The sequence below is a fragment of the Dermacentor albipictus genome, chromosome 3 (genome assembly GCF_038994185.2).
Source record: "Dermacentor albipictus isolate Rhodes 1998 colony chromosome 3, USDA_Dalb.pri_finalv2, whole genome shotgun sequence".
Classification (NCBI taxonomy): domain Eukaryota; kingdom Metazoa; phylum Arthropoda; class Arachnida; order Ixodida; family Ixodidae; genus Dermacentor; species Dermacentor albipictus.
Window position 1 is genome coordinate 93955451 of NC_091823.1, and position 21474 is coordinate 93976924.

The 21474-nt window shown below is 44.8% G+C and overlaps 1 protein-coding gene across 1 annotated transcript in view; it reads left to right on the forward strand.

The window, feature by feature from the left end:
• Nucleotides 1–335: 335 nt before the first annotated feature.
• LOC135902936 (gonadotropin-releasing hormone II receptor-like) overlaps nucleotides 336–21474 on the forward strand; it is a 230450-nt gene continuing 209311 nt past the window's right edge. The window contains exon 1 of the mRNA XM_070535799.1: nucleotides 336–467. The gene's annotated coding sequence lies outside the window, so the exon portion shown is untranslated. The remainder of the gene's footprint in view (nucleotides 468–21474) is intronic.

The window sequence follows — 21474 nt, forward strand, 5'->3', positions numbered from 1 at the left end:
CTAGATGATGCAGTGAGTCAGTTAAGTAAGTAACAAATCGTACCATATGCAGCTGGTACATGATAAATTTATAAATTATCGCCGACGGTCGCGCAACCTTCAAATTGCACACTGCACGTGTGCTATCATTTCCAATTTTTTTGTTCTTTACATGTCTAGGAGGAAGCTTCCCACTTGGCCGATTTCCTGGCATGCCAACACGGTTGCCCCGTAGCTTCGTTCTCAGTCACGCACAAGAGTCACATTAACTCCATGTGCCGCTTCCTGGTGGGCTACCGCTTCGACTTCGAAGATCCACGGTTTGTTCCTATATGTAAAGCACTCTCCGGGTTCCGGCTACAGTCAGCTGCTGCGTCAGTCGAACACCGGGCTGCGTGGCTGCGCAGGGCAATCATAGACCGCCTCTGGCCAAGTTCCTTGAGTGCAAGCCGGCACCGCCTGCTCAAGACTCTCAATGTCGCGGTCAGGTAGGTGCCCATTCCATTTCTAGAATTTCAACTTGTCGGTTTCCCAGCGGCTGCATACTGCATAGCTATACCACTTCGCATTCTGACAAGGACACTGATAAGCTTCAGATACGTTTCGAAAAATTATAAAGTGGTTTACATTACACGGCACAAAAAAAATTATTGTAAGCTTAAATGTGTATGTGTGAGTTGCCAGATCAAATATTAAACGAGTAACGCATGTCAAGCAGGGTTTGCAGGAACACATCCGATTTCCTACCTTATTTGAAGGGTTGCTGAGGGCAAGCGAAGTTGGAATAAAATAAAATAATGGGTATCTGGAACTTCATAGAAGAGGGGGGGGGGGGGGGTAGTTGCACCACAATATTTTCTAAGAGCGGGAGCTCTTTAAGAAGCAACCCATGCACGGTACACGAGCATTCTTGCATCCAGCTCCCTGCCAAGTGCGGCCGCTGAGGCCCGGGAAGATATTAATGACCCGGAATTCAGCAACTTGAGAGAGAAGAAGGAAAATTTAGATTTCATTTGGTTCTCAACTCGTTTAAGACAACAAAACGAGGCTCTCAAAGCTGGAAACGTTGGTAGATCACGATGACAACATGAAAATCGATGGCAGCTGCACATTCTTCGGTATTGACGAACAGTCAGGTCGTTTTCACAAACAGGTACGAAATAAATATAACGCTGAGTAGAGATATCGTTTCTGTGTGCATTCTACTCGAATGAGCCGTAATATAAGTGTATTAAAATAAAACGTAATAAACATACAAATGACTAACACGATTCGCAATTGAAACAATTGCGATTCTCAAACAAATTTTGTTGTTGTGCATAACGTTTTTAAGGACAACGTCCACGTTCCGATGCACAGAACGTCGCCTTCCTCTTCTGCAGTATGCAATGATGCCACCTCCGAAATAGGTATGCAAAGACAGCACCACTCTGAGTCTTCGTGGCGTGTAAAAACCTTGCAAAAACTACCCAGTACGCAGGGGAGCGCGAAAAGACAGCAATTAGCTCAACCTGTTCGCATTCGTATCTCGCCCCAGGTACGTTTGTTATTATTGCAGTGACGATTTGAAGAGCTTTAACCGCGTAAGCTTTGCTTTGGCTGCCGTCGTTGCAATTTTCTGAAATTTTCAAATAACACCAATAGAACGAGTGGTAAAATTTAATTGGTATGCTTTTATATAACAATAAAGTTAAAAAATTGCATGCACTCTTCTAGTTGTCGGTAATTCTGTTCTTGGGGTACTCGTGTGTACATTATGCTTTAAAATATCTTAAAGTGGTTTATTTTACGATTACATCTAACAGAGGCACACTCACTGGCACTACCTTGTTTGTCAATATGATGCACTATGTTAAACATTTAGCTGAGGCGCAGCTCATGCAATGCAACCGAAGTCAGAAATTTCGTCGCAGGAAGTTTTTCTTCCTGCGACGAGGTCTAATTTCAGAATGAGAGCAGCTTAAGGACGTCGTCATCATCAAGTCTTTGACATATTCAGCGTAACGGAAAAAAAGAAGGCCCAAGCAAACCTAGTTGAGAACTCTAACTGCTGCTGCAATAAAAAATTCGCCTTCATTCCACACTGTGAAATTGGATGTACAGCAAAGATGTTGCCCAATTCAGACAAGCGCGACCGACATTAGACGACATTAGACAAGCACTGAGCATGTGCTGGTGGGCTAGTTGGTTAAGCATGATTACAAAGACGGCGCCGAATAAAACAACACACGAATAACGGAGACACGACACAAGCACGTGCATGTCTCGTGTCTCCCTTCTTCGTGTGTTCTTTTATTCGGCGCCGTCTTTGTAATAATTAGACAAGCACCACCACAGCAAGTGACGTGTGTCACGCGAGCACGCACCTGTGGGGAAGGGATGCATGCCCATTCCTCTAGGCCCTCCGCCAAGAGCACGTGCGTTATTGAACGAATTCAATTTTTTTTTCAATGTAAGTTGCGTCAGAAAAATCGTAAAGTATGACTCACACAAAATCGTAAAGTATGACTTACACATAGGCTACAGAAATAATAGTTTCGGATTGTAACTGAAATATACGGGCAAAACGGCACTGTGCGCTGGAGATATGGTCTGATGACGTAATCGCATGACGTCATCACGTTAAACGTGGCGTAACGCGATGACGTCTTCGTCAAGGGATCGTGTCACCTGATGATGTCGTGTGATTCCTCTTGGAGAAGCAGCACACTGTGCGCTTCCCCACTTTGCACAGTCTCCGGGATCGACCCACATCTCTGTGTACGCACCGCGCACGCGGACACAAAGGATCCCGATCAGCTATAGGCTAACAGCTTAGCTGGAAAAAGGATGGAATATAGCAGTGTAACAGAAGCGCGAGCATGCCCCACAAGGAGGTATCATCCTACATGTATATTTCTTAGTCCCATAGACGAACAAAACAAAGCAGTATTCTGGCAACATGTGAACCAGGCGTCCGCTGCAAGAAGCAAGAGAGAGAGAGACAAAAGTTTGAATGGTGTGAAATGCAAATGTCTGCCTGAGGTACATTCATCGAGCCAGCTCCTTTGCTCTGGGGGAAGGAGAAAAGAGAAAGAAAGAAGGAATAAATAAGCGCATGATGGATGATGATGACAGGCGAAGGAGGATGTAAAATACATAGCAAGCAGTTTCGTCTATTCAAAGCCTACACTCCAGGCCCGTACTTTTTAAAAAGTGAAGTAAGGCCTGGATGACCTTAAAACTCAATTTAACGTCTGGTCAATGGCCTAAAAAAAGAATAACGAAAAGCCCGAATATCCCACGCCCTGTGAGAATCGATGTTATGCGAAGCAGTGTGCGGGGAGCCAAGTTAACGAAACGACCATGAGAGCACAAAGACGTAGGTGGTTCTTTCATACCCTACACGATACGCATGTCACGACAATCATATCATGACCTATGATTTATTTTCGTCATACACTTTTGTCATATTATACCAATTTTTGGTACATACCAAGACGTAGGCGGCTGTTTTATGACCTACGTGACACGCATGTCATGACCTATCGTTTATGTTCGTGATAAGCTTTTTTCATACTATATATGCCAATTAGGGTATACATACCAAGTTGACGAGAGGACCATCAGAGACCCAAGGAGTAGGCGGCTGTTTCGTGACCTACATGACACATCTCATAATATTCGTGTCGTGAACTATCATTTATGTACGTCGTACACTCTTGTCATACTATGCCAATTTTGGCACATACCAAGTTAACGAAACGACCATGAGAGCACCAAGACGTAGGCGGATAGATGGATAGGTGTTGTCAAATTGGCAATTGTTTACCAAGAAATTCTTCGCATGTAATAACAAATAAGCAACATGCTAACACTAAATTCTTGAATATGTTAATAAGGGAAAGATTGTCAGGAAGTGCGTATTAAGTTCACTGTTGCCACCGCCCTACCGACGGCTGTTCCTCTCGCTCTGCGAGGAGGTAAATGGGGAGTGAACACGCATCTTTTGTGTCGTGAGCTGCGCGACCAGCGAACGGACATGCCTCGGGGGTGAACCAATTAGAAGCCGGCAGACTAGGTTCCCCAAGCCGGTGTCTACGACAGGAAATGACGTGTGGCCCGAGGCTGCCGCCGTCTTCACCAGTGACTAACGTTGCGAGAAATCAACGCAGGCCGGCGCTCTACAGGATCAAACTCTCGTTTCGCACACCGCAGATATGCCCACGTGTTTCAGCGCACTTATACTTTTATCTTGAAGGGGCTGCGCGATGAAGACAAAACGCAGGAAAACACACAGGACAGCGCTGTATTCGTCGTCTTGCACAGTCCCTTCAAGGTGTTCAACCAGTACCAACTCGCCTGAATGTCAATTCTTCTACGGTATACTTTTATGTCGCGTTTAATTGTTCATACAAGTTAACCCTCGCGCGTTAGTTTTTTAGATTCTTTCAATGAAGTGTTAGTGGCGTCTACTGCCGTTAGTATTTCTTCTTTCGCGTTTCTGTCTGTCTTTCATCCATCGTCAATCCACACATGGTGGAGTTTGTTATAGGTTGCGCAGGATAGTTCATTGTTTTTACTTTGTCGGCATCTCTGGCCTTTAGCTAAACTGTGTGTGTGTGTGTCTGTGTGTGTGTACGTGCGTGCGTGTGTGTGTGTGTGTGTGTGTGTGTGTGTCTGTGCGCGCGCTTGCGTGGGTGCGCGTGCGTGGGTGTGCGTGCGTGTGTATGTATTTTTTGTCAACTCCCTCTCATGCCTCACTCTCTGGTCCACGGTTTATGAGGCCTGGGCCTATCGCCAGTAAGCAGTTGAACTATTTTTATGCGCATGCGAGGTGGATTAGTATGTCGTCCCATCGCCTACGTTTAGAATTGTGCAGTAAATTTACCACCATCTTCTGACAAAGATACAGTTCAACTTGAAATGTACCGCAGCAGAAAGTGTACAAGCCATTTATCGTCTTCTTCGCCGCTACACTTTCGCAATGATGTCTAGGTGTTTTTTCTTAGTTTCCGATGGTGATCTACTTTCCAATGACAGCTCTTGTACTGTCATTTGCACGAAGCAACGATACCGGGATGCGGGTAAAATTAGACTAAGGGTTCCGCACATGCTATGAAGTGCTAGCAAGCATTTTCGTTTATTCCACGTCACTAAACTGCACGATCCTATTCGTGCTACAAGCTAAAATATTATTTAACTAAATAATACGTTGGCGGCTATTATTCAGGCATGGCACTGCAACTGATACCATTCCTCATTTCGCTGTTGAAGAAAATTGTCTACTCTTCCGCTAATAATACCAGGGAACCAACTCGTGCCATCGTATCGCTGGACTCATTTATTAAAGCAGACTGGATGCTATTATGGCATTAATTTTCCGAATAAAAACTGTTCACTTAACAAAAACACGTGAAAGAAAATGTACAGGAGGAGGCACATGAGCGCAAAGCTTTATTTTGTCTGCATATACAGAGACCTGATTGCTCACAACGACGACACCAAAAGTGATGGACGTCCGAAGAGCTACATCGTCCTCTACATGGATAAAATTCGGCAAGCTGAGCAAAACAACAATCCATATTTTACAGGTGACCTGTTCTGAAGATTAACCTACTTTTCTTGTAGACCACATTTTTCTGCATTTTTCATGCGCGATAATTTCTGGGGCATTTATTTCTATAACAACGATAAGTACTTACTTAAAGAAGGGAATTGCGCTAAAAAAGACACGGACGAGTAAGGACATGGACGGGCGCAAACTCGCGACTGATTTTATTCAGAAGGAACACAAATATATATACCTAGATTCTTATTGCCTAATCATTGCCTAAGCGCACATGCCAAGAACGTTTTTTCTTTCTTATACAAATTTATACTGGAATCGCTTACATAATCATCACCTGACTTATCAATGTAAAAAGCTTCTGCGAGTTCACGTGCTACCTGCCACGTGCTACCTGCTACCTAATCGCAGAAGCTTTTTACATTGATAAGTCAGGTGATGATTGTGTAAGCGATTCCAGTATAAATTTGTATAAGAAAGAAAAAACGTTCTTGGCATGTGCGCTTAGGCAATGATTAGGCAATAAGAATCTAGGTATATATATTTGTGTTCCTTCTGAATAAAATCAGTCGCGAGTTTGCGCCCGTCCATGTCCTTACTCGTCCGTGTCTTTTTTAGCGCAATTCCCTTCTTTAAGTATGTACGACCGACTCGCCCAACAACGTGCTCTCCTGAACAACGATAAGGTTTACGGTGGCTGTCATTTAGTTGCTCCAAATGTAAGACTGGCTAATTGTGTGCCACTCTTAGGTCCAGAAATTGCGACATAGTATGAGAGAGAGAGATGCAAATGAAAGGAAGGCAGGGAGGTTAACCAGACTTAAAACGTCCGGTTTGCTACCCTGCACTAGGGGAAGGGAAAGGGGAAATAAAGACGGAAAGAAGAGCGTGACAAAAATGAAAGCATGAGAAAAAAAAATATGAGAAGGGACGAAATGGGGTCATTAGAGTCTTTCTAATAGGCCACTGTCACGTAGAAAAGTCAACAGAGCCTTGACCGACTTTTGCTGCGACGACAGTTCACGTCGGCATTCCAAAACCGACTGTTCTGAAAGCGGCCTGTCGTCAAGGCGCGCCAACGCGGTCGCTAGTGACAGCCGGTGCGCGCTGTATCGAGGACAGTGGCAAAGCACGTGTTCGATAGTCTCTTCGCCGCCGCAGTGTCTGCAAGCCGCGCTGTCATCCATACCGACTCGGAAGGCGAAGGATCTTGTATAGGCGACACCAAGCCACAGTCGGCAAAGTACTGCTGTTTCGAGCCGAGAGAGTCCAGGCGGGGGTCGAAGTCGAAGGGATGGGTCCAGTCGGTGTAGACGTGTATGCTTTAAGCTGGGTGTATTCCATAAAGTTTTGATGGCGACATAGTATGATTTGGTATAAAAGTTACAAGCAGGGATATGGTGCCTCAGAACGCCTGGCCAACGTTTCGATACGGGGAGTTAGCTTAAGCCAAGGCCATGTTATGACGGCTAATCAGAAGCCTTATAATTACTCCAGGGATATAACAGTTCGGTAGCACGTTACACTCCTGTAACACGTGAACGCGAAATACTGCTGCACACTTGGTAAAGCGCTATCTGGCATCGTCGCGTTGCTGCTTTCGCACTTCGGCTTCTGCAAATTTTTGACGCTTAGCTGCGGCTTCACGCGCTCCTATAGCGGCGTCAGAGTCGCGCCAACGACGTTTCCCTTCGACTTCACGTTGCGGGGGATTGGAACGTATGCTGTTTGGTGTGCTGTATGGGTGACTTCAATTTATGCATGCGCACTTCGCTTCACTTTGCTGACCGCTTGTAGCCTTAGCCTAACATGAGTATTAGCCATTGTATAACTTGCGTGTTTGCGGGGCTATACGCCATTGCTTACAGGGATATGAACCGTTGACAAGGTCACGCGTATTTTCTTGCACAACTCGCTAGTCGCCGCGTTTCCGCACGTTGTGTGCATGATTCCAATGAATATACGCACTGCACGCTTCACTTTGCTGAGTGCTTGCAGCCTCTGCATTTCGAGAGGGATGACCCATCTCATTTTTTGCTTGCCCATATATGGGGATATGAGCCATTTCTGATAATGATACCTGTTGTACCATTGGACCAGACAACGCGTTTTTTTTTCAAGGCCATCAGGGGTATGAGCCACTTAAGGCTCTCGCCTTAATAAATATTTATATGCAAAATTAGAAGCGCGTAACCCTGCCAAAAATTATGTCAACTGTGCGCCTGCATCATCTCATTGAAAGCGTCGTCTGTTTCTTTTTCTCTCTGTATTAAAAAAAAAGATGAGCCAGTTGGTCCGCCAGTGTGCAACTTTAACATGCAAACTATATTTGCAATACGATAGACAACGTACAGTCACGTCACATATAAGCAGGAACATAGTCGAGGGGCTTCAAGACGGTACCCTTCCGTGCAACAAATTTGAGAAGAAATCACCGTTTCACAAAATCATAATCACTAAACCAATTTTTCCTATGTTCGCGCCACCGTGCTGCCTGGAGACCCTTCGACCACGGACCCCGTGTTGAAGTTCATATTGAACGCGTCTGCAGCTCTCGCGTGTCGTGCACGAGTCCGCTAATAAAAAAATTCAGACAGCCTCATGATGACCCTCCAACTACACCCCAGCTACACCCAGCACATCACCGTTGAGGCCCCACTTCACGTGCCTATGTTAGAGACCATGGAGTAAAGAAACAAAATAGGAGAGGTCCTGACATCACGTCTTTGAAGCCGGAAATGCAGCCACGTTAGTTTGTCATCTCCCGTTGGGCCTCCAATCAGCTCGCCGGAGCAGATAGGCGGGATCTTTGAACTTGCATTGCTATGAGCCGCCAATAGTGTGTGCTGCACTACTGGATAATCATACAGAACAGAGCCTCAGAACAGAGCCTACAAAATTTCTGTAACAGTTTTAGTGAAGCAGATGCGCTGCTGTGCTTTTCCGTGGCACTTCGAAGATGACGACGAAGACCCTCGCCATAATTGCCTGAGTGTGTATGTTGCTGACTGAGAACTCATACTCACAGTCAAAAAACACAACTTTCAAGCTTACACACCACGCTTGACAGTCAAGTTGTCTCGCGAACAGAAGCTGCTGCTAGAAAGACACGGGCCGAAAAACCTATTCCACTTTTCAGAGGTCTAGAGTATTAGCGAGAGCTTCAGGGGCGTGGTTGCGATGGTAACGTTGACGTTTGGGGCACCAGTCCCAGTGGTTCTTTGCGAAAAACAGCACGAGACTTCCGCCGCCCTTCGTCCAATACATCCGTTCTACCAGCGGCCTCTCCTATGCCTTCCTTCCTCCACGGTTAGCGACTCATGTGCTATTTCCGCTTGTACTGCACGCGCTGCGTAAAGTACTGCAGCATCATACACTGTCCACAACTCGTCATATCTTGTTCCCACTTTATGAATCCCAATGTCAGAACCTTCGCGAAGGACTAGAGAACCTTCCTTTCCGGTGCATGATGTGGACGAGTAAGTCAGCACGCCCTTTTAGCATTTCATTCACTTCTCAGTCTTCGCAGAATTTTACATTCTATCCGGCAACCCATTCCCTTGATGAAGCACGGTCTTCTGCCAAATTCGCGGCGTCGCTTAGCCGATGCGGCTCACCCACTTAGCCACAAAGGCCCAAATTTGCCGCACCAATTTCTGTCTTTTATTTATGCAGAACCATTGCCGCTGTGCTTGTGCTACCTAGACAGAGAAAAAGGCAACTAATGTGTGGTTGGGATGACGCCCCATTAGGCTTTAATTTGAGCGCCGTTGGGTGCAAACATGAACGTGCATGTCTCTGGCCCCCAGACTGGCGTCCTTGCCGCCGCCTCGTGTGATGGATCAGTGGCACGGTTTGCGAAAATCCCTTGTTGTAACGGGCTAACCAAAATGTGGAGATGGCGGAACGGTTTTCTTTCTAATAACTGCCTGTCACTGCTGAACAAGCATTGTTCGTAGCTGATGCACTCTTCTCTTGCCAGATGTACCACATGCCACATGAGAAGCTGACAGAAATAAGCAGTGATAATTGTTCGCAGATGGTGGTTCGCACTCTACCTATTGCGTACAAGAAATCAGTAAAACAAACTACATAGGGTAAACACAACGCGCACAGCATACCAGGTTGGGATGCACCAGCCTCATCCCTAAGTAAATATCGATAATCGTGTTTCCAACGCGCGCCGCAGTGGACTACCTTGCTGGTAATATGTGCGAAATTGTCATGGGCTCAGCAACCAGCACTAACGTGTATTTGCACTGGAACCTACTCAACCTTGCCAGCCGTGCTGACAGCCTACAGGCGGACTTGCAACGGGAGATCGACACCGTTGTGGGTAGGAGCCGTTCACCCTGCTGGGAGGACCACAAGTGCTTGCCGCTCACAATGGCAACCTTATGGGAGATGTACCGCTGGAAAGTTGCGACGCCTTTCAACTTGCCACGCGGGTATACTGGTCACTTTGAGCTTCAGCTTTTGGTCTTTAGTACTTGTAGGCTAATGTTAATTACACTTGTCTATATGTAACTAATTATTAAGTATCACGTGCAATTATTACGGTGCAGTTTACCAAGAACAATATTAGGATTATGTCATGGTTCCGGCTGCTTTACCATCATCCCGGCGCTTCTGTCATGAAAATATAAAGCCCTTTAGATATTTAATAGTCACTTATCCTTACTGCAAGTCGATGACAGATGCGGTTTGTACTGAAATAAATGCTGTTTTGTAATCTCTGAACGCTATCAAGGGTACAGGTTCAGTTTGTAGTGATTTCAGTGACAGGATTCCCAGGGGGACGTAGGGTTCAGTCTCTGCCTCTGCTCTTATTTTCACTCGTCCTTTTCTTCACCCCCAGTACAGGGTAGAAAACTGGACACTCATCTGGTTTACCTTCCTGTCTTTCCTCTTCTTGCTTACTTTCTGTCTTTCTCTCAGTGAGAGGATGAGCAAAGACATTGTGTACAACTTCTTGAGTAGTCGTTTCGAACCACCAGTCTTGATTTTCGCAGTGAGATGACCCTAGGGCGCGCTTACAACGCAGCGTCTCCAACAACATTATCATCAACAACAGCATTATTAACAGCATTGAAAAGGTCAAAGTGCCGGTGCATGATGCAGCATCAGGCCCAGAGGACTGCTAATCGTTAGTGGTACTAGCTTGCATTTGCAAAAGAGCGCCGCAACATCGCATTCAACTAAAATGACAGTTTATGGCGCGGATGAACAGTTTTCAGTTGGCATTTTTGTACAAGGTCCATAGATCTACAGCAGATCTACATTGTGTCGTCCCTCTAAGAACAGGTCCTAACCAAATTTTAACATTTTGGTTTACTGGTCACGTAAATCACGAAAATTTAGCACGAGGTTAATAAACAACCATGGTATCAGGAAGGAAGTTCAGGATATATATTTCTGCACAACAATAAGAAATAGTGCTATCGCCCTAAATACACACTTGTTCAATTGAGGCATAAGCATCAAGTTTTTTTAGCAGATTTATACAACACCTACGCATACATCGCTTCCGGAAAATGTTTTCAACATTTTCAATGTTGCCGAAGATATGAAGTTCGAAAATTACGATTTCCCTAAGGATACCGTCGTCTTTCCAAACCTGATGGCAGTCCACAGAAACACGAATTTATGGAAGGACCCGGATACATTTGATCCATCGCGTTTCTTGCGGGCTGATGGGAAAACTCAGACGAGGAGGCCGGAAGGGCTGCTGACTTTCTCGGTTGGTAAGTGACACATTCCGCTTGAAATATGCCACATTTCATTACCTATTACCTGTAAAAGAAGCAAAAAATGTCGCAGCTTCACCCGAAAGTGAAGCATTGATTGCGATAGCAATTTAGTGGACAGCTATACAAAGTGAGAATAGTAGTTTTATTTGCCGTATACACTTGTAAACAGAGGCATACTAACTAAATTAACAAGCACGGTGCCACGCGCGCACATGCAAACATGAACACATCTCACTCTATGAAAGCGGAACGTCGCTGTTAAAGCGCTGGAGCAAGGAAGCGCGACAGCAGCAGCGAGCAAGTTCACCTTCGTGCTGTCTCTCGCATGAGCCGCGAAAATACAGCTCACTGCGTACTCTGTGCCCGTCGCAGATGGCTTTATATATACAGTGGCCCGGGCATGCGCGCGGGGCCGCCAAGACCACCTGGAATAGAATACGCCTTCCCCCTACTTTACCCTCCCCCCGGAGTCTTGGGGAGACTTGTGACCGGAATGGGCGGGCGCGCTTGCCCGGGCCTCCCGGAGTAGTACGCACCCCTGTTCCCTACCCTCTCCCCGGAGCCTTGCGCACGGTGGAAGACGGCGCGCTTCATCGTCACTTTCCTCGCTTGCGTGCGCGTGATTGAACCGCAATCGCCGGCTCACTCTGCCACGCTTTCAGTCGAACATGTAGCATAGGGCGCTCGGCGCCTATATTGTGGCCCTTGGACTGTATACGAAACCTCACGGCAACGGAGCCGTCAACAGGAGCAATGCGCCTGGAGTGTTCCTATAATTGCTATCGCAATAATAGACAAACAAAGCTTGAGGCTTACTGCAATAAATTAGCACGGATCTCTTGGACATAGTGTGCTTTTGAGGACTGAATGGTAGAATTTTTAGAATTCTTGGAAGAAAAGTATATTGTCTTCTACGCAGAGTAGCATAAGCTACAAGGAAAATATGAACGAGTTGATAATAAAACTAGGCTTTGCAATTGAAGGAAAGCTCATTCTTGTCCGGGTTCTGAACGCGGAACCAATGCATTCGACGCGTGGTCGCTATTCCATCTGAGCTAGCGAAGCTGTAGGGGATCATAGGGCGAGAGCGAATCATTTGACAACTCGAATCAAAGGGCACAGACTTTTGCAACTCTGTTCTGTTCGAACCTGCATGGTGAAGAATGTATTTTGAAAGAGAAAGTGCGTCATTTTCTTAACAGTATGTACATACACCTACAACAATCACTGATGCAGGTTTCTCGGAAACTCAAGCTTCAAAGTTGAAGACAGATTCTTCCTCATTTGGGGATCCATTTGACCTGGGACCAGTCGCTCTCAGAGATTTTTTTTTTTTTTTTGCAGCATTGGCTATTTTGGAGTGGAGTGTATTTCCTTTTTCGCTTGCGCGCACCAGGGTTGCAATATATTTTGTCTTTACACTTTTAATTGTCGAACATTTCGCCCTGAGTCTGCGATCTGCTAAACTCCGGGTTAGCTGAGGTATTCGATCAACCGCCCCGGAAAGGTTTCACCCCGGCTTCTATTGCTGAAAAACGACGAACGTTTTTTTTGTACCTTTGCCTAAAGTCTGGTGCAAACATATATTTTTGTTCGCGATTATTCCTCCACCTTCAGAACTTCCGCATAACTTAGTTGCGAAGAATATAGTGGCATTCACGTATTTCTGTAAGGTACAAAGGTTAGCGATGAAGAGAAAGAAGTTATATTTAAATGTCACTAGGGAATTTTCTTATTACGCTTATTTTGTCCTGTCCTATAGTAAGACATTAAAACGTTTAACTTTATCCGAGGCTATGGAAAGCGCTATAAATTACTATAACTACACACGTTAGGAGTAAGGATTTGTTTTTCTCGTTTGTATTTGTGTCTTCTTATCGATTGGTCATGGCCGGCGGATCATTGTGGTCAATAGGCAGAGTACCGCTGTGGCCACTCACGAAATGCGAAGAGCAAATAAAAAATATCAATTTACAGACAATAGTGGCGTTATATGGGTCATGGAGTGTGGCGATTCACTGCGACACCTATAATTATAGTTGTCTGTTCCCTCTGGCCAAATGCCTTGAATACTTTCAAAAAAATTAAATTGCAAAATAAAGAGCTTACTAGGTTTCACTTTGCAGTCTCTGAAGTATACTACAAGGCGTGCTGCTTCGGAGATCTGCAGATTTTTTTAAATCATGAAATGATTTAAGCTCCCGTTGGCGACTTTCAGCCAGAGTTGTTATCCGGCCACTCAAACGAGAACGTGCGGGCAAGTTGCGAGAATAGAACAAGATCCACAACCCTTCGTTCAAAACTGCAATACATGCGCTAGTTACTCCCAAAGAAGTTACAAAAAATATTGCTTCCACGTTTTACCTAATGTTTGTTCATAATGTCACTGAAGCTGTAGCTTCCAGTACGCTGAAGTTTTTTTTTTTGTAATTTCCAATAGCAACGTTCAAAAGGCCGACACAGGGCACCATACACTTCAATTCTGGGAAATTTAATTTGCTGCGGATATACTGCACTCGCCGAGCTGCGGCGTGGTGTGGGTCCGCAAGCGTCTGATGCAGCGTTTTGCCATCGTGGGGGTAGTAAAAATTTAGGAAAGAGCATTAGGTCACACAGCCAGCCTTGGCAAGCGAACGCTCCGTGAAACCAGCTCTTTGATCTGTGGCGGCCACACACGTGACCTTTTGCGTCGGGATCACGGAGCAAGAATCAAGATTTGCTGAGACGTTCGGTCGTGCCGCCTTCAGGCGCTTTTCTTCCTTTACCTGGGCAGTGCGCTCGGTCTCCCTGACGTCTTTCCCTGCCTGTCGTGCTCCCTTGAGCCAGTTTTCATTGTCTAGCTGGGAAGCGTCCATATGGAGCCATGCACGGTATGGCGTCGTACGGTGTGGTGTGGTGGGGTGTGCCGTCGCGAACACGCACTACACCGATTTTTAGGTTATGGCTAGTATTATATACATAAATCTACTTTGTCGGTTGCCATCTCATGCTTACATCTACTCTCCATTACGGTAGAGCATTTTAAAGCGATAGCTTTACTGGCCGCGAACTTGTGATTTCGCCATGGCGGTGCGCAGCGGAGGCACATGACGTCACAACGCGCCCGTTGCCACGGATATTTCTCTCTCTCTCTCTCTCTCTCTCGCTGCCTAGTCACTACTGCGCATGCGCCACTAGTAGCACCGCACCACAGGTGTTCCGCCGCTGCGCAGCGCCGCGCCTTTCCGCCACCGCTGTTTCGTATGACGTCACACCGCGTTCCTCGTCGTTGCGCTAGCCTCCGTTCGCTTCACCAGCTGTGTGTAGGAGGATTGAAAAGGTGAGCTTGCGTGCGCCGCAACCACAGTTGAGGCGGCAGTATGGACGGTGACAATTCTGATAAGAAGGAGGAGATGAAGAGGAAACGAATTGCCAAGGAAACAGACGAACGGAGCGCCGGACGACTGGCTAAACGCCGAAACGTAGCTAGACAACCAGATTAGCCTGGACTTTCAATTAAGATTAACCAAGGCTAACCATGCTATGCCTTAGCTTTCACTACGTATATCCTGGCATAGCCGAGCTAAGCCACTGTTTTCCTGTGTTCGTTGAGCAGCCGGATAAGCTAATCAACCAATCGCCTTTATCATACGAATGCAATGGGAAGGCTTCTGCTTAAGCAGAAAAAAAGAGAATTCTTAAATTGCGACGAATATGTTTTGTTGCGTAGTGAGCTGCATAATTTTTCCGAGGAAATGCACTTGTCAAAGCAACCTGTTTTCAGCATGTTCTCATTTTTTCAGTTTAAGATCGAAAGGGACAAAGATAGGTCGAACATATTCGTGGAAAAAAGTGCTGTCGCTGCTGAGCGCTTGTAGATACCCCAAATTTTGTTAGTGAGTGAGAATGTTGCCAACGCGAGCGCCGCAGAGATATCGAACCAATATCTGAGTAATTCTCTGCAGAATGCAGCACTCTATTGTAGAGTTAACATGTGCTCTGTGGTAGGTTTGCAATCCCCTTTGCAATCTCACCACTCTTTCTGACCGCATGTCTAACCACGTGTTTTGGTTTACTGTCGAACCCTGTCCTAGCATTGTAAGAAAATTTCTTTTTCTAGAAATATCACCGTCGTCGGCATATTCGAGCTGAAATTACTTTTCGCCTACAGCTTTATTTTAATGGTAGCAGATTTACATTTTACTTTGTGATATTGCGTGTAGATTTTTCGATGAATTAGTGGAATGAGCTAACTAATTATGTGCAGTCATGCAGCGAACAACCAACGGCAACTTTCTATTCTGGTATGGGCCGTAGAGGCTCGATTACTCAGATTTCTAGCGTTCGTAAGAATTACGTGTCATAAGTTCGTCTCCTCTATACAAGAAAATTCTATCTCACGATTCTTCAGCTCCGTTTGATTGCTCGCCATCCTCAAGTACAAAGGTAAACACATTTCTTGAACTTTTAGCGTTGCATTTGGCGTTGGTAAGAGCCTTGAATATCTTCTTTCTTGTGATTCGCATTATGGTACTGGGGAAACGGGCTCTTTAAGGCGAACAATACATTGAAAACGAGCATATTTTTCTGCTTTCAACCGAACGTGACACATTCTTGCTTGCTACTCTGCAGGTAAGAGAATGTGCCCGGGAGAGGCGATGGCCATGGTCCAAATATTCCTCTTCATGACGACACTACTCCATCGATTTCACATTCTTCCAGTAGAAGGCGAGAAGTACGACATTTCGCCATTCGGACCATCCCTGGAGCTATTAGACACAAAGCTTCGCTTTGTTGTGCGCCATTGAAAGTGAAAATCACTACTGAAGATAATCATTCTGGAAAAAAAGCACAAGAATATTGGAGAACCTTTCCAAACCAGTTGCAGCATTTCTAAGTCAAACCATACTCGAACTTATTGGTTCCACTTTTGCCCGAACATCCTCGGGAAACAATAAACTTTAATTGAATCAGTTTGCAAAACTGATACTTTCGGACTAGTTTAATCTGAAATATTTTCACAGAGGTAAGGGAGACGAGACTTACACATGAATTGTGCATTCGGGGGGCTCTTTATCTTTTCCTGTTGACCAAAATAGCTGATCTTTAAGAAGGTATATACTTTAACGTATAAATAATACAAACCGTAAACACACGAAGAACACAAAAACTCATTCTTTACCGTTTCGCATACTCTCTTACGAATATAATAGAAAAATTGTAAGGTTTATTTATTACCAGCAGGGCATTCCAAAGGCATATACGTTGTTTTATTGTAGCGAAGCTCTTTTTTTGTTTGTTAAGCTATAAGAGTAGTGCTGCAACAGCGAAGCCTGGATAACGCTACATCCGAAGATCAGTTAATGGACAAACCTCTTTGTGGGCTTTAGGCTCTTCCATAACAGATATACCTGCTTTTGCAAATTACGTTTCTATGAAACGACTCTATGTGTTAGCAGTCAATTTACGGTTAAACGCTCCACAGCTGATAATTAAAGTGCTGCCAAAAACTTCTTATCTGTGCAGAAAACTCAATCCATTAAAGGCCGGCTTCAAGGATGCGCAAATATACTAGGTGAAGACACTATCGTAATATTTCTTTTATAGGCCCATTTTACAAAAGAAAGACAAAATAAACCAGCAGCTCAACATTTTTTTACCTGTTCCAGCTGCAACTTCAATACTCTGATGGTTTTCTTCGGCACTGCACAAAAGAGGCTTTAACCCGGAAATGCTTTTAGCTACCGTTGCTCCGGTATGGAGCTAAACCGTTCAAGCGTGTTGTCTAACTTTAATTTAAGTTCATGGGTTGAGGGGCTCTGAAGTGTGCTTAAAACATTGATTTGTCCTGCCTAGTGAATTTTTTCTTGTTTCTGTTTCGATTTCATCGACAACTGCTTGCATAACTCAGGAATTAAGAGCGCGAACTTGTTAAGTGTCTAGCTTGGAATGAAGTGTTAGACGACGTTAGGTTCCTAAGCCGGATTAATCTCATCTTGAGCTCGTTCAGATAAATTTTTTTAACATTGAAGTTGGTTCGCTCCGCTGAAGTATTCGGACGCGCTGCATGTATTCGTGCTGAAGTTTGATCACCTGTGTTTAAGCCTCTTCCACTCGTCTATGCATAGGTCCTTCCATGATTTTTCAAACTTATCCCAGTTCACTTTATTCATGGATGCTGGTCAGTGTTTACGAATGCTAGCCATTGCCATTTCATCGACAAAAAAAAAAAACTTGGTATGTACACAGCACAGGTGAGAGTAGAGCAACCTACCTTTAATTTCACAGGCACTTTCCACTGGTCTGTGGTCCGTGATGTCTAAGGCAAGAGGAGAGGGGTCAACTGCCCTACCGTCTACGACTGAGGCTTCTAAGGAAGGCGATACATACATGCAGTCCAAACAAGCCTATGCGTTATACGACTCCATATGTGCTGAAAAGTTTTACCACGTGATAACATATACGCATCAATTAAATGATATTGTTCCACCAGTTTCCTACGATCCAAAATGTAAAACTCTGTCATTTCTCTAGCTGGACCTGTTCTATCTGTTAGGTTCTTAAACACACAGTTAAAGTGTCCTGCGAGAATGAGGCGTTTCCTAAGAGAAAGGAATTCAGTTGTCTGTACAAGCGCGCCATCGCTGGGCTTTTAACTGGTGCATACAGGTTTATGAACCTATATTTCTACGTTTGGCACTCGCAACCACGCTCTACCATTTGACCTTCTGGATAAAAGCTGAAGTGACATCCGCTGAGAAGTGAACAATTTATTTCTATGATGCCCGCCCCCCACGCGTTGTGTGTAGGCAATCGAAGAAATAGAACCTCTAGCCCGCAATGAACTTTGAAGGCCTTGAGATTTTTTCAAGGAATCTGTTTCTTGTAAGCATGTCACAGTGCTGTTTTCTGGCGAGTCTTGCCACTGTGTCCCGCTTAGCCTGGTTACTATAAGTCCACTAACACTCCATGTAAATATATTTATTCGCATGACTTAGTGAGGAAAATAACAATAATAATAAAAACACTATGTGTGTGGTATAGAAATATAGGGATTCATTAGAATCCATTTGCCTGTTCTGACTTTACCTGTAAACGTATCTCGGTTGCTCTTATTGTTTATGCTTTGTTACTAAGCCCATTCCATTTTCACTTATTGGTTGTGTTGCTCTCAGAGAAATGCTACCCTACCGCCTGAAGTGCTCGTGCCCATCACCACAAGGTTGGGTACGTTATACTACAACGTAAATGTAAACACTAGACTTGACATAATATGGCAACATACCTTACGCATAAAAAAACATACATTGTTACACTGTACATTGTTAGAAAACGCTGCACAGAAGAAACAATGATCGACCAGCTGCACGACGTAGCTAATAACCTCATGCCAGTCTGAGCAGCTGCTCAATGAACAAGTCATTTCCTGTGCTACGTTGCTTAAGAAAGTGAACACTATGTGTCTGCCGGAAGAAACTTCTACTGCTGTAAGCAAATTTAGAAACAAATGCCTGTACCCATTGTACTGCAACTGCCTCTATGTAACGATGCTCGGCTTGGGCCTGAGCAAGTGACTTGTCAGTGTAACCCGTTTGTACACTCATCTCAAGCGGAAAATACTATGTCAGAATAACTGGCGATCCGACTTAATTCACCTTCACACAAAGTACACTCAAAGAAGGCAGGGAGAGCTCCTCACCAGAACAAACAGCGCCTGTTGTGCTGCCATATGTAACAGCAGTAGCGAACTACCCCGTGCCGGTCTGAGCTGCTGTTCACTACGCTCAGCCATTCCAATCAATGCATCTACTTCAAGAGGGAAAGAACATTGTGCGACTACCGCGACATATACTTCCGGTTTGTGCACGTTTAGAAATTAAGTACTTATACGTAGCTCACTCCATCTACCTCCATACGACGAAGTTGAGCATATGTCTTAGCAAGCGACAAGCTGCTAAACTCTGTATACCAAAACATTATACAATCATTTTAAACAGAAAATGGTACACCATCATAACTGGTAAGCAGACTTAATTCACCTTCGATTGGAGGCCGCGCTTCAAGCTGAAAAGAGTGTTGTGCCAAAACACGCAGCGCTCTGCAGGTGTTGTGCCGCCACAAGCAAGTGATATCATGGCACAAGAGAACAAAAAGAACTTCACACAGGCCTTTTTTTGCCTCTGCTCTTCTGCAACAGTGTGGAGACCATGTGGTGTGCAAGTGATGAATGGCAAGGCGGCTACGTGAAGCAATTAGCGAGCCGGAGCCGGTGAGAGCGGCTGTTCACTACACTCGGTCATTTTTACTGCTATACCTGCTTCAAGATAGAAAGAACACTGACTGCCGGTACCAAGTTATCATGTATGCGCATTTTGAAAATACTTGTCCCAGGCTTTATTCGCCTATCTTCATGAACAATTAACTATCTGTTTAGCTGTGCTAAAGAAAAAAATAAGCGCCACTCCTTTCTGTGAATGTGCATAACCAGCGAAGCTGTGTATTGGGGCCGCTTAATGGCGAAGTGTCCATTTCCGTGCGTCAAACGCCGTGTGCAGATAAATGGAAGGCGAGGCGTCACTAGTCGCTCCTTCACAAAGTTGTGCCTCGGAAGATGATGACGCACCGGGGGTTATATATACCTATGAATTGTTGCGAAACGAGACACGACACCCTTTACCAATGAATAACAGAACCTATAGAACACGCACCTCACGTGTTCCCCACGTATGGAGAGGAATTCTCGATCTGCACGGCTCGATAGACCCACACAATTTTTCCAGAACCTAGCCGTAGATACCTTCGCTGTAAGAAATAATTAAATTTTGGCAGAGTACCAGAGACTGCAAGGGAGACGTGTATTTTTTGAACAATACATTTTTTCCGTAATGTGCATAAGCTAACGCTGCTATAGCTGATTTGACGAGTGGTCGCGGCTTTACAATTTAACTGTGGCAGTGTCGGGTACATTTCTGTCAGATATTCCTTCTATTGTGGCTAGGTATGATGACACAGCCAAGGAACTACATATCATGCCGTGCTTTTCCGTAAATCATTTTACGAAGATGTTGACGTCTCGTAGAGGTGTATTCTGGTACTCTGCTGCAACATGCGACAAGAAAAGACATAGCGCGAGTTTCACCTGTAACATGAATCATTGACCTGGCAGCCGGCGAAATACAATGACCAGTAAGCCTTAGATAAATTGCCGTGGTGTTCGTTAGAGCGAACATTCGCAGTAGCGGGTCAGCGATTTCTGTTTGAAAAGGAAAAACAAATGACTCGCTATCGTTTCTGGTAACTGCACTTATTGGTGGCGAAGTGCAAAAACCGGAGTTTTGTTCCTATTATTTCTTGCATGGGCCTATTCACTAGCTCGACTAAAGCAACTTCTTAGCATGTTACAGTTGAATGCGTTCGTGTTTTCTTAAGTTTATAGTAGCGCTAGTCAATAATAGGCCTCAGGCTGTCCTTTAAAAATAACGACGGTAGGTACATTCGTAGCATTGTGAATTCTAACACGCGATTGATGTACATATACATATCATTTTTTCACACAACCCACACAACCCCACTAGAACGCAGTGTCCACAAATTTCAATTAATAACGCTGATCGCCCTGTCGTCCTATACTTCAGCGGAAGCATATCACAGCACATCCGGCAAGTGATGCAGAGCGGTGTCTAAGAAAACGTCCCATAATGTGACCACGTGACTTATTTTTAATGTGGTACAAGCAAAATTGTGACCACCGGCGATATAAACCAAACACAAGAAAAAAAAATGGACTAGTCAGTATATTAAACCCTGAATGTAAAACCCCATGCAAAGTTGTGTGCGTAGTATTTTGAGCACTGCTGGTGAAAGGCACCCGGGCCTCACTGAAAAAAAGTTCTTAGTAAAGTATTTTTGGGGGTGAGTTCGTTCATAATTGAAAGAAAAAAGAGAATAGCGAAAGAAATAAGGATGAGACAAGTACACCTGACCGGTGCTTTTTTTTTTACTTAGGTTTATTGAAAGAACACGATATCTTTAAGTAAAGCGCAAGACCAGCGTGGTTTGTCGCATTCCTGATAACCAACCAAGTGTCAAAGAGTCACCAAGACTACCCCTCCCCCCCCCCCTCCTCCACGGCAAAACAACCACCTCATAGCCATGCACCATGACAGAACCTTGCGACCCAGTGTACCAGATGTGCTAAGATACAATCGACATTATCAC